The sequence below is a fragment of the Balaenoptera borealis genome (genome assembly GCF_965194805.1).
Source record: "Balaenoptera borealis genome assembly, chromosome: 9".
Classification (NCBI taxonomy): domain Eukaryota; kingdom Metazoa; phylum Chordata; class Mammalia; order Artiodactyla; family Balaenopteridae; genus Balaenoptera; species Balaenoptera borealis.
The window spans coordinates 45,688,955-45,708,265 of record NC_138873.1 but is presented as its reverse complement, the minus strand read 5'-3'; the positions used below and the strand labels follow the sequence as shown (position 1 = coordinate 45,708,265).

General features: G+C 36.1%; 1 long non-coding RNA gene across 1 annotated transcript in view; it reads left to right on the top strand.

The window, feature by feature from the left end:
- LOC309634622 overlaps positions 1–7,682 on the top strand; it is a 333,842-nt gene extending 326,160 nt beyond the window's left edge. The window contains exon 4 of the long non-coding RNA XR_014248253.1: positions 746–7,682. This is a non-coding gene — a long non-coding RNA (uncharacterized lncRNA). The remainder of the gene's footprint in view (positions 1–745) is intronic.
- The last annotated feature ends 11,629 nt before the right edge of the window (positions 7,683–19,311 follow it).

Here is a 19,311-nt window from a genome sequence, read left to right as displayed (position 1 = left end):
GTTATTTTACTTTTTACTAGCTCAGCTGATTCATCTTATGTTGTTCTACCTTCAGTGTAAAGAGACAATTGATTCTATGAGGCAACAAATAACGTCCAATGTATTCATGCTTTTGTAAGATCATAAGCGTGTCACATAGCAAAGGCTCTGCTGTGACTGAGAAAAACTATGCTTCCTTTATATAGGGCTTTTTGAGGAGACATACGTTGTCCAGAGGCTTTGCTTTTTAGCTCTTGACCTGTGAACTTAGCAGTAACAGAACATTTTTTGTTTGTCTTTATGCCTGAGAACATGTAGAATGGGTGCTTACAAACATGAATTATGAAAAATAATTAATAGAAAAGCATCTGCCAGAAAGAATGATAAAGGAAGGGTTTTCTCTGGTATGTTCTTATCTATAGTAGATATGGAGCATATCTTTTAAAAAGATGTGACTTAAAGATCCCAAACTGGTCCATAATTTCTTATCCACAACTCTTGAAGCCAGATGGATTTTGAAATTCAGTATATTTTGGATTATAGGTTACAATATTTTATATATAGCATTTAAAATATAGAATTTTAGAATACAGAAAAAATGATAGATAACACAGTGGTTGCTCTTTTAAGCCCCTAAGTTTAGGTATAATGTTGTTTCTCTGCAAGAAATAACCATTTATGTATCTAACCATTATGTATCTATCTTTATGTTTAGAAAGATAATGTATTTAACAGACCATTCTGGGTCTCTATTTCTCCTTCACAGAATTAGAGCCTGGAAGATGGATGGAGGAGGCAAAATTCTTTCATTTAATTGCTACTGTGGTGATCTTCTTCCGGCTAATTAACATCAAAGTCCCTCAGAAGTCTTCACATGGGAATGTCTACTGTGTCCCGATGTGTTCCCAACTTCTTTCCGTGAGAAATCTGGTAATCCATCTTGTAACATGTTTTGTAATCGGGGTCTTTGCCTGGCAAGCAGCTCAAGTTCCATATTTTGTAGCATCCACTTGAATTATGGGGATCTCGCCTACTGTTGCCTTGCCAAAGAGTAGGAATTCAGGCAAATCAACAGCTGTTCTCTTTATTCTTCTTGCCATCTCTGCAGCTTCTTTGATTTTGCTTAGATGGGCAGAAAACAGAGAGAAGCAAATCTAGTGTGTAAATATATATCCAGCTGAAAAATGAGATCCCATTCTCCTCTTCTTTGCCAGCACCTGTGTTCTCTGGGAGTGGTTCTCTTGCTTGATTTAACTAAGGATAGGAGGAAGTCACATCACTGAACCCCTGAGCAGACAAATCTGAAACACTGAACAACCACTCTAGTCATCTTTCCCAAGCTGGGCTAGGGTAGTGGTGATGTTGTGTGGTGATGTTTGCTCAGTAGCAGAACTGTTCTGCTCACTCTGAGCAAGTCCTAAAAATGTGTCTGGTAATCCTTTTATACAGGAGTCCTTAGCATTTGTGGTCCTTAGCTTTGGGGATTCAAGAATATTTTTGAGACCAAAGGAAAATTCCCATTCCTTCTTCTGTTAGTCATGGCTTTTCAAATGTGTTATATTTGCTTATTTTTTTCTGATAACGAAACAAATCATTGTTGAATAAAACTTTAGAAAATATAGAAAAGCAATAAGAGCAGAAAAAGAAAACCTCACTGGCACCTCTCTCATTCGGAGACAGTCATTTTAATTATAATATTTAAATTTCTTTCCATCTCCTTTCCATGTTTATGCAGCTTAAATCACATCTCTGTCAATATATTTTTGAATTCTTTTATACTTACCATTACATCATAAATTTTTCCTATGCATACTTTTTAAGACATGTTTATGGTAAATACTTACCTTCTTATGATATAGGGGAAAGTGCATTAACCAAACGTTTTTATTAATCATTGATGCAATTCAGATTTATCTGAATGCCTATAGCAAAAAATTGTTCTAAGTTTGCTCCTAGTTGGACAGAAACAATTCTTTTATGTGCATTAACTCTGTGGTAAGAGCATAAAGAACTGTGCCCGTTTTGTTACAATAATAATCACAATATTTATTGCCTGTCAGGTGCTACTTAGACTATAAACATAGAGGCATAGCCCCCAGTAGGATGGTTATTTAGCCAATATAACACAATCTGAAAGCTGATAAATAGTAGTTTGGTAGGAAGCAGTGAGAAAATGTCAGTATTTTCAGTTTCTTCTTTGGGGAAAATATCTAGAGAACTTGGGAAGAACCGAGTTTAGGGACTAATACAGATCATAAGAATAGAGAGTAAAAGCTCCTTGGTAATAACTGTTCCAGTTTGAGAAGGAAACAGATCAAGAGAAATAGAGTTCTAGTAGTGACTAATTATGTATTAATTTATCCACTCTTCATTTAGCAGTGGGAAGATAGCTTCTGGTCTCAGAATTGTAATATTGTTGGAAAGAATGACAAAAAAATTGTAACATGTAATGCTGTCTTAAAATGTGAGGTGATTTTTGTATAAATATGGTAACTGACTGACTGCTGTGTGCCAGGCAATATGCCCCATATACTGTACAAACCATGTGTGCTCATGAAATTGAGGAAGATGTGATTATTGAGGAATGGAATGGTCAGAGAAGGTTCAGAGAGGAAACTGCATCGGATCTGGATGAGTAAGAGAAGTTCAACAGAGGTGGGCATAAGCAGTTGGCACGGACACATCATGGAGAAAGACAAGGCAGTACGAAACACGTGACACTGAGTACATCCTTGTCAGCTGTCAGCTCTTGTAGGAAAATGGCAGGACCAGGACTGGAATGGAGGTTTAGTGGACTTTGTTGTACTTGCTCCCCATAACACCCACTTCCCCTTCCTCAGGTCACAGGACCTGATTTGGTCCTGAAGGAAGAAGAGTTGCTAGAGTTGCTAAGTGGAGAGGGTCTCTGGGAGGGGTGGAAGGCAGGGATGAAGGTAGGGAGGAATGGAACGGGAACTGGGAAGGTATTAAAGAGGGAGTCAAGATGGTAAAGAAGCTGCTGACCAATTATATTAAGCCAACTAATATACTAGGGCTTGGCTACTTAAAATTAGGAAGATGCAATGAAAATAAACACATAAAAATATACTAAAAATCAGTATGTCAACCACAGACGTTGATAGGAGAAAACAGTTTTTATCTGCTCCTGTGCATGCTGGACAATGACCCAGTGGTGCTCTTACAGCTGTCTGATCGTCCTTTACAGCTGTCAACTCCACAAAGCCTTCAAAGCCCAAGCAACAATTCCCAAGAGACTTACAGCTTTGGGGAGAATTGCTTGACTTGTCTCAGAGGAAATAGGAGATGGATAGAATAGTAACTAGACTGTATGCCTTCTGTTGGAAGAATGTTAAATGTGTCCTTTGAGCTTATCTCCTAAGCACTCCTGCAAGGCTGAGTCCCCTGCTTCTTGCTCTAGGCAGGAGATGGCCTGGTAGGGAGTCAGCCCTGAGCACCAAAAGACTGTGATAAAATTCATCTTTTGATGCCTTCCTTTTCTTTAACTGGTAACTGCTAAATGATTATCGTATGGTAGTTGTGCATCTTGTAATCTCTCCCTTATCTGCCTATCAATAGGGGAGTGTGAGAAGTACATAGTTGTCACCCTGGGTTTGTATAGATAGATATTCATCTAAGGCCTTTGTTCTCAACCAGGCACAATTTTGTTCCCCAGGGGACATTTAACTGTGTCTAGAGACACTACTGGGTAAGACAGGAGGGATACAGCTAAACTTCCTGCAATGCATAGGACAACTCCTCATGAAAAGGAATCATCTGGCCCCAAATGTCAATAGCACTGAGGTTGAGAAATTCTGGTCTAGGGCTGGACATAGAGCTGATTTTGGGGGACCGTGAACAATGCAGTCTCACAAGGTCACACACTCAGGAGGGGCTTAAGGTTTAATACCTGTGGTCACTGTCTCAAAAATCTTAATAATTATATTTTGGGATTTGCATTCTGTACGTGGAGTCCCATGGGACAATGAAGCACTGGTGCTGGGGACTTAGATTCCCGGCTCATACAGGGTTGTGGCTCCCATACCTCCCATCCCCTTGCGGCAGCTTCTCAGACACCTGCTCACTGCTCCTTCCCAGGGACCACTGCCACCCTCACCCGAGCAGGCTGGGTACAGACGTGGAGAGGGCAGTGATTGGGCACACGTGTCCAGTGTGCTAAATCACCAGCTGGGTCCTGTGCTCCTGTGAAGGTCTTCTCTTGCTGGGAGTGTCCTTATGGTGGAAGAAGTTCAACTTTAAATAGCAAATAAAAAACCAAGGCAAGTTGAGAGAGAGAGAGAGAGAGAGTAGAAAAAAGGAAATAACTTTATTTTTTGGTGTTTGAATAGGGGGCCTCACATGTTTATTTTGCACTGAGCCCAGAGAATTATGTAGCTGGTCCTGGCTAGGCACAAACTGTTTTGAGGTTCTCGATTATTAAGGTTCTCCTCAGTAAAGAGTTAGTTCTCAGATCTGATGCTCTTTTTGGAGATCCTAGATAGTCCGAGCTATATTCTTTGAAACTGTCTTTGGGCATCTCTGTGGGCTGCCTACTAATGTTTTAGGAGGGTCTTGTTTAGGAGGGTACTGTTTAAATTCCTAGAAGTTTGGTGCAGATAACACCGTCTCCTGAAACAGAAGTCAATAACTGACTTTTGAGTTACTTTTTCTTAAATCAGGGTACATTTTTTTTTTTTTTAATTTATTTTTGCTGTGTTGGGTCTTCGTTTCTGTGCGAGGGCTTTCTCTAGTTGCGGCAAGTGGGGGCCACTCTTCATCGCAGTGCGTGGGCCTCTCACTATTGCGGCCTCTCTTGTTGTGGAGCACAGGCTCCAGACGCGCAGGCTCAGTAGTTGTGGCTCACGGGCCTAGTCGCTCCACGGCATGTGGGATCTTCCCAGACCAGGGCTCGAACCCGTGTCCCCTGCATTGGCAGGCGGATTCTCAACCACTGCGCCACCAGGGAAGCCCAGGGTACATTTTTAAAGTGTGTTTTGTTCTCTTTTTATTTCTCCTTTTGAAAGAGTATGGGGGAAAAAATCCCCACATTTCACAGTAAATAAAAATATCTCAATGTTAGTGTTTTTTCAGAATCAGAAAAATACTTAATATCTAAATTTTGTTGCTGAAAATGTATAACAGTGATAATTTAATGTAGTGATCTCTCTTGCCATTTTTTAATGTGTATGTTTGATTGGTTTTGTTTACTTCTGGTTTGTTTTCTGTTGCTTGTTTTACCATAAAATTTTGTTTAGGAAGCTGATATAATTAAATTTTTTTTTTGATTGGGTGGAAAGATGAGTGAAAAATAGGAATCATTTAGATCACTAAAAATAACTTAAAATGTTTAGAATAATGTGCTATAGAAAAGTATTACTTTGCTTTTCATAAGAAACTTTCATTTCTGGGAGTTTTTAGTCCCCCGGGAGGGGGACGGGGCAGGAATTCAACTGCTGTGCACAGAATTGGGTTAATTGTTTTCACAAGCTAGATACATTACTGGTGAAATTGGTAATTGAAGCTTGTTTTCTATGGGAGTGACAGCTCGTCTTTGGTATCCAGGGAGGCTTGTCAAAATCTGTGTGATATGTGTCTGTATTATAAGGATTTTAAAGCCTCAAAACCATACCTCTTTGTCTTTAAGCAATTTTCTGCACGTCCAGTGGAATGTTCAGATGTGGGTTAGAGACAGTGAGATCTGCTTTAAGCTCATGAGGTTTCGGTAAAAGCTCTAGAAGCTCATTATCCTCTCTGATGTGTTGTGGTTTATACCATTATCTGGCAAAGTAAAATTGAAGCCACTATATAAGTGCCACTTCTCCCAAACCTATATAAGTGCCTTTATCCTAACTGAAGATTCAAACTAATTTGAGGAATTGTTTGAATCTTCTGGAAGAAAAAAATACATCTTCAAGAAGCTCTAGCTAGTCATAAAAAAAAAAAAAGTAGATATCAAACTTCTATTCCAAATGGGTTACTGCTGCTATAATTAAACGTTCTTTATTATGAATGTTAAATTCATTGTGAGAAAATAAGAGTGATTGCTTCCCAGAAGAGGATAAGCTTTAAAGGATTTTGCAGTTTTGAGGTAATGTTCTATTATTATAACATAGGAAGCCAGAGTGGAAAGCCCTCTGTAGATGTTAGATGTTAGATGTAGATGTTAGAGTTGTAGAGTTTGATATTTGGTGTCCACTTCTGCCTACAGATAAGATACATCATCCATGTTTATTTTTAAGGTTTAACTTTTCATAGTTGGGCCACTTGCCTGGTTAGGAAGATGGATGGTAACACAAGGTCATACACACTGATTAGGTGACAGACTGTATTCTGAACAGTAGCTAGGGCCATGGCCTGCAGAATTTTCCATTGTTGGCAGTAGCTTTTGCCTTTGCAATATGGACAGTGTAATAGTTTTCCACAAATTAAACCACTCCGTCTTCAGCTGTTGCGGGCCAGTAGGTTCTGTTGACCCTGGGCACTTTCAGATAATCAGCATCTGTGTAATGAAACTTTTCAAGCTCTGTTTCCTTTCCTACTTTTCTTTCATTTGGTTGAAAACTGCCTTGTGTCTTCATGGTTGGGGCAGTGGATTCTCAGCCAGAATGGGCATCATTCTTTTTTAATAGAATGGATGAAAATCTATGTTATTCTTATTTATCTTATCAGCTAATTATTTGGAAAATGGTCTCCTCCAGTACTTATTCAGGAGAAAAGATTGCAGGGAGAATATTCTAACACATATTTTTAATTTGGGTTTAGATGTTTAGTAAATGAGGATATTATTCAGCTTTATGGATGGCTCCGAGGAGAAGGTCTGTAAGAAACTGGATGAGCTTGGTTTTGGGAATCAGACAGATTTACAAGGCAATATTCAAATCTTGAATATAGGAAAAAAATAAAAATCTTGGAGAATTAGGTAAGTTTTGAAAATCAAAATATACTCAGATTACTATTCTAATGATTCTTTAATCAGCTAATGAGTATATTCATACTTATTTCTAAATTATCCCATTTTCAATGGCAGTCTTTTATGGTCTTTTATCTCCTTCCAAATTCTTTCAAATACTCCAGCTGTAGTTTTCTTTTTTCAAACTATACCTTCCATCTGTAATGTCTGAAATGTATTTCTTTACCTATTTAAGACCTTTAAAACCTTGAATAAGTGACCTCTTAAATGAAGATCTTAACAATAAGACATCTCAACATAAGAATCAATTATTTATAAGGTTCTGAATATTAATTTAAATCTGCTGTATTTGTTGTAAATATTTTAATTTCAGTTTTCTCTATGTCTTGAAATTGTTTAAGTAATATCTGACATGGAAAAGTTTTTTTTTATTTTATATAATAATATCTTTCAAGTTTTACCATTGTCATATTGTCATAGATTTTATGAAATCTATGAAATCTATGGGTCCAATAAATATTGATCTATATTTTCTTTCAAGATTTATTAAACTTTTTGTTTTTATATTTATCTCTTTAGTATAATAGCCTGAAATTCATTTTAGTGTAATACATGAAGATAGAATTTGATTTTTGCCCTTAGAATGTAAACAGTTATATATATTTGAATAACATTTTATTCTTCTTCTTGATAAAACTGTGAGGGGATGAAATATAACTAAATAAGAGATGACTTAAAACAAAAACCATGGTCAAAAAACTAGTTGTGGGCTTCCCTGGTGGAGCAGTGGTTGAGAGCCTGCCTACCAATGCAGGGGACACCAATGCAGGGGACACCGGTTCACTTTTTTTCATCTAGCTCTCTGATAATGCTTTTTTGTTCATCTCTCTTCTTTTTATCACCTAACACTGTGTATGCTCCTACTAAACAGTTGATGAACAAAAATAGTATTTTCCTGACCTGAGGCTAAGCAGAAAGAGGGCAGAGCTCTGTGGATCTCCCTTCAGACTTCCAGCTTAGGTAGTTTATTTGCCATGTCTACTAAATGGCAACACCAGCACCATGTGGAATCTAGTACTTCTCTAAGGGGCTTGAAATTGTCTACAGCTGTATTTTGGAAATGAGAGAAATATTCATGGAGCATGTACATGAAAAAACAGAACAGGATTTTCAATATACATTTGAGGGGGAAAAAAAGGTTTCTATTAAACCTGTTTGTTTTTATAAACTTCTGAACCTGGAATTTGACACCTGGAGAAATGTGGAGGGTGCAGGGGGAGTGAAAGGGGTGGTAATTCAGATGCTGTGGATTGCTACCTGAATGTTTATCAATATTGCTTTCTTCTCCTCCTAACCTGGAAGAAGTTTATATTTTATTTTCTTTCCTGATGGGGACTTCCCAGGTGTAATATCTTTCTCTTCTTTAGGTAAAATTTGCCCTTCTCTTTCTCCCACAGTAGAAAGGCTGCAGGGATGAGGAGCACTAGATTACTGAAAGAACAGAATGGATGGTGAGTTATTTATAAATATATCTCCATTACATTGATTTTTAATTTCTAAGATCAAACTAATGACAAGGCAAGGAAACCCTTATTATCATTACCAGACAAAATGTAAATGTTATTATCTCTGGCAGTGTCAAAACAAAATTACGGTGGTTAGAGACTGATCCGAAAAAGGAGGCAGGGATGATGCAAGTTAACGCTTCTTTTAATAAAGCCGGGGTCAAAAGATTCTGCCTGTGTTTGATGTGACATGTAATGAAGATATAAGTCCATCATTTGCGGTTGCACAGATCAGTAGAGAAATTAGAATAGTGATATAATTTTAAGAGATGGATGAGTAGATTGAAGTCAAGAGATAACTTAAAGGTAGCAGATCAAGAAATAGGGATCAAATTATATTAGAGTAATGGATGATCACCAGAAGGTCTAAAAAATTTTTTGTTTGGTTTTTCAAGTGATTCCTTTCGGGGAGTTAGGGATAGGGTAGCAAATTATTGATATAAACTAAGATCTTCTGTGTATTTGTTTAAAAATTTTTAAAGCAAAATAGTAAAACAGGCTACCCTTTATAAATTGTTTCTTCTTCTGTCTGACTCACATATCTTAAATGAAAATCATTGAAACAAATATAACAACAATAGTAATAATAAAAATAAAATAACAAGGCAACTCTTCCACTAGGAGGTAAACAGGACTGTGGTACCAAGAGTTTCTTGACTGTTTTTCAAACCCTCTGGTCAACCTTTTCCTATGTTTGTAAACACCCTCCCTCTCAGCTTCATGTAGCTAAATCTTATTTAACCTTCAAATCTTAGCTTCATCTGAAAACTTCATCTGATACTGCTAATTCGGCCCCTAACAAAACTTGAAAATCTTTTTTAAGGGTCTCTAGCAAAAGCAATTGAATTTGATTTTTAATTCACAGAGTAATTGTGGCATATCAGCTATTAATACCTCAATTCTGTTCATTTGGTATGTATGTATGTATGTATGTATGTATCTATCAATCTATCTATCTACCATTCATACAACAAATATTTATTGGGTATCTGTGTGTACTATGATCTTTCTCATCAGAGTTTAATACATTGGGTTGAGAAAATAAATATAAATAGGCAGATACATTTGTTATAAATATTAGCAAGGATGCTTTGAGAGGAGGAATGTCTACTTTACATTGATTTGTCACTGAAGCCTTCTCTGTGAGAGTGAGTTTTGTGTTGAGGCCTGAAAAATGAGAAGTAGCCACCTATATGTGGAGTATTAAGATGAGTATTGAAATAGGTAGAGGGAACAGTGTCAGCAAAGACCTTATCCTTGAAAAGAAGAAGTCATAATCAAGAAGCTGAAGGAAAATCAAGTTGACTGGGTCAGAGTGAATAAAGTGAGCCTTGATGATGAGTGTAACGGAAGTACAGGTAGTGATCTATGCTCACAGGGCCCTGGGGAGGCACTGTAGACATCTGATATAATCTTCAATGTGATGGGGAGCTGTCCTGGGGTCAAACCAGAAATAATAATCCAACCTGCATATTAACGAATCATTCTGGCTTTCCCGTGGGGAATGAAGTGAGAGTGGGGTAAGAGTGGAATCTTACAGATCAATTATGACTGTACTGCTTAGTCTAGAAGAGAGGTCGTGGCAGCTTAATTTAAGGAGATGGATAGAAACTAGATGGGTTCAACACACATGATAGAGGAATGATCTCTCAGATTTATCCTCCTACATTTCACTAGAATAAAATGTAGTTCCCCCTCTCTCCTCTCAGTGCCTAAACTCTTCCTATCTTCTAAATTTTGCCCTATCTCGTATTTAGTACTACTTTTTATCTGTTATCTCTTCTTTATCACGTCTTCTTCAGCCACAGCTTCACTGATCTTATTCCTTCAGCATATACACATATCAGGTCTCTCATCTTTCCACAGACTTCTTCCCCTTGTAGTGCACTCCTCCCTCCTTCCCTCCAGAATCTTACTCATCTCTGCTTTCTACCAATCAGGCTTCTGACTAAAATTATGTTCCCTAGGACCTTGCTTCATCCTTAAATGTCAAGGTCAATGTATCATTTTTATTTAAAATCTTACTTGATCCCTATATGACAACATGAACCATTTATCTCTTGTATTTTGCTTTATTTCCATGATGCCTATGGCAAAGTTCTTTTGCTATTTCCTCCCCCCTGTATTTTTCATGGATAAATACATCATTTATGGTGTCCCTTCACCTCTCTGTGCTTAACTACTAATACCCCATTGTGTTTGATCTTTCCTTCTTTTCTTCTCTCATTCTGTGAAATCTCTCTGGATTGTCTCCGTAATTCTTAAGTAGCCACTAAGACTACCTATTGTTGATGGATTCCAAACCATCATTTCTTTTGCATATTCTTTATAGTCACTGACTATCCTCCCTTGTTTTTCCTTCCCACAGCATAGTAATATGCACTTTCTCTTTTCTCTGCACTTTGATCAAACTAAATATCTAAGACTCCCACAAAGATAATAGTGGGTGGAAAATTCATGTCACCTCAGAGCCACCCAAGGTATGTGTAGCAACAGAAGCAAATGAATTAAGGTTAAATTGTTTGCTTCTTACTTCCTGTAGGAGCTTGAGCTGATTGCAGATATTGGCAGTTGGCTGGGCACTACAAATGCAAGTTCCCCCTAAAGAAAATGTTGAGACTTTGTAAGTTAGTTGATGTCAACTTTTCTAAAATAACTTTTATTTGCTTTTTAACAACTTGAATTTTAAAATTTCTTATTTAAAGATCTTTGGAAGTTTTAGTTTTGGGCTTTAGAAATAGCTATCTAGGGGCTAAAAGAATTCTGTCTTTCATCAGGAAATCTTGGACCTTTTGATAATTAGTCTCCTTCATTACCTTGTAAAGGCAAGGTAAAGGCAAAACGCTAAAGGCAATGATTGATAGATTTTTCAGAGCAAACATCTTTATGCCAAAAACATGAGAAATGAAACTAAAAAACAAATGGAATAATTTTAAAATGTATTGGCACAATATGTAACAGATAAATTATTTTTACCTTAGTTTATGAGGTACTCTTAGAAATAAAAAAGGAAAGAAAAACAATCTGATCAAAAATAGGCCAGTGATACAAACAGATGGTTTATATAAAGAACACCAATATTCTGTGGATATATAGAAAACATTTAAATAAAGACTAAACAAAGGCACAGAAGGAGACAGTACAGCAAAAAGAAAAATAGCACAGAATCTCCTGTTAGACTGCCTGAGTATAGAGCTCAAATCCCTCACTTAGCTCTTTCATACTTTTAGGTAAAAAACATTGCCTCTCAAAGCCTAGTGTCCTCCTATTTTTTTCAAATTGAGGGGAAATTCATATAAGATCAAATGAAACATTTTAAGATGAACAGTTAAGTGGCATTTACTATGTTTACAATGTTGTGCAACCATCACGTCTATCTAGTTCCAAAACATTTCATCACCCCAAAGAAAGCCCTGCACCCATTAATCAGTTAATGCCCATTACCTTCTACCCCTAACCCCTGGTAACCACCAATCTATATGTGCCAAAATATTAGTAACGGTTATTTCTGGGTCCTGGGATTAGTTACAATGTTATTTGTGTTTTTTCCCTTACAAGTTTTCAAATGTATACTTATTATTTATGATTTTTAATAAGGAAAAAGACAAACATATTGTCTGAAAAGATCTTACTAACCTTAAGAAAACATTTTCTCTCAGAATCTACATGTTACCCTTTTGAAACAATCAACTTTTACTTTTTTTTTTTTTTTACCATTTCATTTTATCTTTATCTGGAGAAATAATTCTCCAGTGGTATGTGTTGTAGTGAGTTATGGTGAAAAGAAGAGGAGAAGAAAGTCTCTAGTCAACTTATATAGTATCTATATACATATTTTGCTGGAGCTAAAACTGTTCTGCAGAATGCTCTTCATGAAAGTTTTTTGAAAAATTAATGGAAATAACCACAGCATCCAGGTATAGGAACTTAAATGGGACAAGGGTAACAGGAATGCAAGGAAAAAGGTTATGATACTTAACAATTGAAAAACTAATAAATTTTAGCTTAAGTTAATAAACGTAGGCTAAATTAGTTATAATTGCAATTTTAAAAGTCTGTTCAGTATGTAAGAAACAGGTGATACTGAGGAAAGTAAACAATTCCTGTTACAACATCACATTTTAAATTTGAGATCAGTGACTGCAAGAGGAAAATAGGTATTGCCGGCTTCTGTTTACAAATTTTTGTTTAGGAAAATTACAAATCCTGGTGAGGTATTCTATTAAGAATGAGAATTCCTTTAAATGTTACTATTCTTAGTTCTCTTTTATTCCTCAAAATATTGTCATTTTTTAAACAGGAAGCTTACTAATATACTTGTGTAACCTGTGTATTTATTTGTTTTGAAGTTTAAATAGCTCTGTTTTCCAAATTTTACAACCATTTCTACAGTAACTTGTCAATATAGACATTAAGTGGTACTTAAATGATAGGCATGAAATGTACACTATGTTTAACATGGCTAACATTACTGGAAATCTTTGAATTTTGATAATCTCCAGCATTCTATACTTAGTAATTTTTTGGCTACGTGAAATATAGTTAATTTCTTCTACCAGAAGTACATTAGAATGTAAATTAGTTAATACTTTATCTCATGTTAATGTGGTATGTCAAAAATGAACAGAGTTTGAACCTAAAAGCCTGAAAAAATTACAATGTGGCATAGTACAAATCTCAGAATTGTCTCTTTGTAAGATTTTCACCTTTTGATACTGTGTGGCTATTTAAAACATATGATTTAGATTAGTAACCTAATATTTCTGCTAATATGGCTCTGATCCCATAAGCAGTAATAGATAGGCCTGAATTCTATCAACCTAAGGAAGGTTTAGAGAGGTATATTCATTTGTTGTCAATGTCTATGTCATCATTTTTAACTACCCCACATGGCACCAGTGACCCTAACCTACTTGTATTTTTGTGGAACTGCTCGTACTCTCTCAGATCTCTAAGACTATGTGTGTATATAAATATATACGTGTGTGTGTATATATATTTATATACAAACATATGCATGTGAGTATATGTATATATACATATATTTTCCTCTTTATTCTGTATCCTGTTACAGTCTTTATATTTTTTATCCTCCTCTTCTTAGTATTGCTTGTCCTTCTTTTTGTCTGATTAAGTTTTTATCTGTTCAACTACTTTTTTCTCATGCCTTTTTATTTCTCTTTTAAATGTGTTACTTGGAAATGGCATAAAGCTATGTTATGTTTTTTATGCCAATATGAAGGTACTTGGTTTTTAATGGGAAATTTCAGTCTATTTTTAACGTAATGCAATAAATAATAAAACTGATTTTATTTTTCACTAATTTTTAAATGTTCATCATTTATTTTTCTTATTTCTTATTTTTTTCCTTTAGCCAACTTTTGGTGAAGTGATCAAATTGTTATTCACTCCCTTCACCCCTCTTGGCATTTTGGAAGTTTTATTTTACTTTTTCATTTTATTTCTGATTATATTCTCCTTCCTGGTACTCATAGTCAAACACACAGTTTACTAACATATTAAAACAATGCCCTTTCCACCTACTCATAGCTTCCATTTCCTTACTGCTTCTCTCCATCCAGTCCCAAAATACTTTTACCTCTCCCTCTTCTGCTTGCCACTATCAAAGATTTTGCTGAGACATTTTGGAATTTTTGTTCTAGATTATAATTAGTTTCTTCCTATATTGTTGTCTCCCTATTTCAAAAATTCTTAATTAGTATTTATAAATCGTATACATAGATTATTAATCATATTCATATCTATCTATCTATGTATCACCTATCAAATCTATGTTTATTGATAATACTATTTATTTTCCTTCCCATCATTTCCTATTTTGAAAATTCCATTCTGAATTATTACTGTCTGGAAAGAGTATTTTCTTAAATAGTTTCTTCGGAAGGGGCATATGAGTGATATATTCTTTACTTCTTTGTGTATCCACATTTACCTGACAGGGAAATGCTGTCTTGGATGAATACAGAATTCTTAGTTTAAACTCTTTTTTTTTTTTTTCTCAGTGGTCCGCTGAGGTGGTGAGAGCCCAATGACATTCTCTCTTTTTTTTTTTTTTTTTTTTTCATTCTAAGTAACTAATTCTTTTGGCTTGAGAGTTTGTAAGAGGTTTCTCCTTGTCTGTACTAAGTTATGCCTTGGTGAGTGCCTTTTCGCATAGATTCTATCCAGAATGTATTGAGCCTATCTGCAGTCCCAGGCTCTTCTACAGCTCAGGGACATTTTTTCCTTCCTTTATTAGTTTAATTATTGCCTCTCTTCCTTCTGTTCCTTTTTATTTCCTATAAATTTTCATGATTCTAATATTTAGCCTCACACATTCATTCTCCACATCTTTTATAATTTCTGCTCATTTATCAGGCCATCACTTTGGTAATTAGCAATATCATACTCTATTCAGTCAATAAAATCACTAATTTTATTATATTTGAAAAAGTGTGCTTTTTAGTTCCAAAAATTGTATATTTGGTGCAGTCCTTGAATCTTCTTAATGTTCTTACTATTTCTTTTCAGGTTTTATCCTTCTCTATGATAGAGCTAGTTCTGAGTGCACTGCCTTTTCTTTTTTTCCCTGATGTCTACCACCCGTTGGTACATTATTGTTTAACTTTGTCAGAAATGGCAGCTCATCTCTAGTTTCTGGGATATACCCTCTCAGCAGTGCTGTGGTGGCTAAACTCTGTTCCTGTGACCTGGCCCTGTAGCAAGAAGAACCTGCCAGTCTCCTAGGGATTCTGCATGTGGAAACCTCTCTGCTCCCTGGTCTTTTCACACTCTTCAGGCTTAGAAGTAGAGAGGTAGAGAACACCCAGGTCAATTTCTTCAGCTCTTTGGGGAGAAGTGAGGCAAAGCACAGGTGAGGGAACAAACACTGCCTTTTCACAGGGTGACAATAGGGGAGTTCACAGGTCTCTGAGGATCCAACCCTCTTCCTAAAGAGCTCTTGGCAGACTTCCTGGGGAGACATTTCTCTTCCATTTATTTCTCAGTCAGGATTCCATGGAGCTGGGACCTCACTTGCATCCCCTTGGCCTTGCCTACCTGCTGTCTACAGCCAGAGGTAATAACTGAGGAGAAGGAGATAAGAGTTGAGGTGACCAGGATAGACTTAGTCAAACCATCACCTTTTTAGAATCCCCTGTGCACTTTTGGCTTTAGCTCTTTACCCCTGAACTGACATGTGCTAACTATAATGTTGGACTTACATAAAACATTTGCATATTAAATCATGAATTTTCTTGAGTTCAAATTAGAAGCTGACTACAGAGGCTTGAGGAGGCCTGCCAGGAATGAAGCTTCTGCATTCTAGGAGCCAGACAGATTCTGGGAACAATTAACAGCACAGTCAAAAAAAAAAAAAAGGACATGAGAAATCTGTTCTGCTAATTATTTTCTTTAATGACTCAAACACACACTTCTTGAGTACCTACTATTTACTAATGAAAGGTTATTAAACACACATTAATAAACCTCATCTAGGCACCATTTGGAAGAGGGTGATGACCTGCACTTCTCAGTTTGATTTTCAGAATTGTGATTGTAAATGCTGGATCCATCTCTTCTTGGAAATGCACATAATGTTTATTATTGTTGTTATTGATAAAGACCATAAGGTTATTGCCTAAAAATAACTGGGTTTACATACCCATTTTACTACACAATGCTTAAATATATACATTATGTATTCATTCCAAAAATTATGTAACTATTTGCCAAATACCCTACAATAGTGAAAAGCCAGACCCTTTTGTTTACCTCATGGGCAAACACAATGTAGATGTATATCACCATGTGTATATCTTTCACAGTGTAGATGTATATCAAATCATCATGTCACGTATTTTGAGTGTTACAATTTTGTCAACTCTACTTCAATAAAACTGAAAAAAATAATTTAAATTATTACAAACAAAGTTTAACCTGATATATGCTACTAAGGAACACACAGAGACAGAAAAACCAAAGATGACCTATTTTTAAAATGGTCAGGAAAAGCGTCTTTGAGGCGTATGTAAACTGAGACCGAGAAATGATGAGAAGTAGCAGGTTAGGCAGATGTGGAAAGACTGATGTTAATAGAGGGAACAAACATACAAAGCTCCAAAGATGAGAAAGAACTTTGGCAGTTTAAAAAAAAGACAAAAAACAAAAGACAAAACAGAGTTTCAGGGACTTGGTATATAGCAGGAAGAGTGGGAAATAGAAGAGGCTGTAGTCCAGGCATTGATATACCTTTCAAGCATAGTAATAAATAAGGATTTTATTCTATGTGCAATGAAAATCCCATAAAAATTTCAAGTGTGGGATTCATATAATCAGATATACATTTTTAAATAAACTTTTGGTTATTAAGTAGAAACAGATTGGCAGCATCATGAGAGTGAGTTTGGTCCAGGAAGTGGGGAGATTAGGGTAAGGAATCAAGATCAGATTGCCTTAAATTCTTTACTTCAGATTTGTATTTTGGCCCAGAATTCCTTGGGAACTTTCAGGCCTATCATCTTAAATTGGCTTCCTCTCACCTTTTCTTTGTATTGAAAAATTAGGAGACTATGTAATAGTCCAGACAAGAGATGCTGAAAGCCAGAGTTAGGTAGTAACAATGACTATGGACACCAGTGGATAAATGTACATTAATTTTTCAGGTTAAATTGACAGAATCATCTAAGGTATTAGACACGAGGTTGAGCAAATGATAGATTTCAAAGATGATATATAGTAATTTCCAGACCTAGCAGCAGGATAGATAGTTATGCCATTTTCTCAGATAGGAGAAAATTGGGGGTAACTTGTTGAGCCGAATCAAGAATTCATGTTTTATACTTATTAAGTTTAAAAGTTTGTGACATTTAAGGGATAGATCAAGTAAGTGTGTGCATTTGTAAGCCTGCAGCTCACAGAGAGATCCAGCCTTGAATTATGCATCTGGGAGCCATTAGAATAAAGATGATCTTTAAATCCATGGGGATGGATTAATCTAATCATGCTACATATCTACTGAGCATCTTTTATGGAGTAGATATTATTGTAGGCATGGGGTATATAATAGTGAGTAGTATAGATTTGTGCAAGTTTCCTCACAGTGGGAGGTAGACGACAGTGTAGAGCAAAGCCGGGAATTGAATCTGAGTAACACATTATAGAAGTCTGGCTGAGGAGGATTACTGAGCATAGGAGACTAAAAGGAACTGGTTAGTGGGTAACAGAAAATTCAAGAGGGTTCCGAAAGAGGTGGTTTTCAAAAAGGAGAGAGTTGTTAACTGTGTTGAGTATTGCTAAGCAGTCAGTAGGCTAAACAAAAGAAAGAGTTCACAGCTTGGCAGTGGAGATTGCTGGTGCCCTGAGAAAACTCTGGTAACGGTAGGGCAGCCAGGTTGGAGCAAGGTATGGAGTGAGTGGGCAGGAGCAGAGGCACTGAATGGAGACATTTAGATTTTTTTTTTTTTAAACTAAAAGATTGCTGGAAGCATCATCTCCCATTTTGGGGAAAAAAATTAACCTGATCATCCTGTCTAAAATATCATTTAGAAAATTTTAAAATTTACTTTTATACTGAGAAAGGACAGATGAGAAGCATAGAGACCCTTTTTTTCACGGGAGATCCATTAAACATTTTCGTAATATTTACAGAATTTTGGAGGGTTTACAGATAAAGAAGGATAGGATTTGCTCACATTACGTTAGATAGTTTTTATGGTGTTGCAAAATTATGATTAATCAATGATATCTCTCTAAACTGTAGTGATTTAGACATGTTTATTGTAACAGTCCCTAAGACAGACATAACAGATTCACATTTAAAAATACTCAACATCTAATGGTGTTGTGTACATGTTTAAGATAATAAAAGTGTTCTATAGTATTTTCTCTGTGAGGCACTTTAGACTGACTGTTGTTAATGTATTAAAGACTTCCTTTGCTTAATGGTGAGCTGTAGTGTTAGATTACCAAGTAAGAGTGGGAGTGCCTTTAACCAATCCATAATCCTCCCTGGTGCTCTGTGTGGATAATCACAGTAAACGTGCCTTACCACGGCAGCACTATGCAAGCCACTGCAGTGCTTAATTTTGACAAGTTTTGTTTTTGTTTAATGGTATATATCTTTGGAGTGGTTAAACAATGTTTAAGTTGGGGTGATAACCAGTTCAACATTGTATATGGCTTACAATAACAGGATTAGGATGAGATAAACATGCTAGACAGAGAAAAAAATTTTTCTGGTGAAAGTAAATACAGGCCCAAGAAATATTGCCAAAGGTTACAGTTAAAGCTCTAGTATTTGATATTGTACCTACACTTAAGTTGGATATTTTTAAATTATTACAGTAGTCCTACAGCTGACATGTTCATTTTCCCCTTACATTGATAAACTGGAAAATGTATAGTGATATCTTCCACAATTTTTTCTAGGTGAGGCAGGTTCACACACAACATGTGTGTTGGAATAACCTGGAGTTGCTTTGCCCAAGGAATTGATGGGAATAAATTTTCAGAATTCTTTTTTTTTTTTAATGTTTATTTATTTATTTGGCCATGCCAGGTCTTAGTTGCAGCATGCGGAATCTTTAGTTGTGGCATGTGGGATCTAGTTCCCTGACCAAGGATCAAACCCGGGCCCCCTGCATTGGGAGCATGGCGTCTTAGCCACTGGACCACCAGGGAAGTCCCAATTTTCAGAATTCTTGATCAAAATGCTAACTCTATATTTGCAGGGTAAATGGAGCTAGAATGAGTTAAGAAAAGCTTAGCTTCCTATTTAATTTTAAACTTTTAAAATAAGATAGTATGTGCTTTTTAGGTTTGCAGCTTGTTTTCATGTATTGAGAAAATACATACAATTCC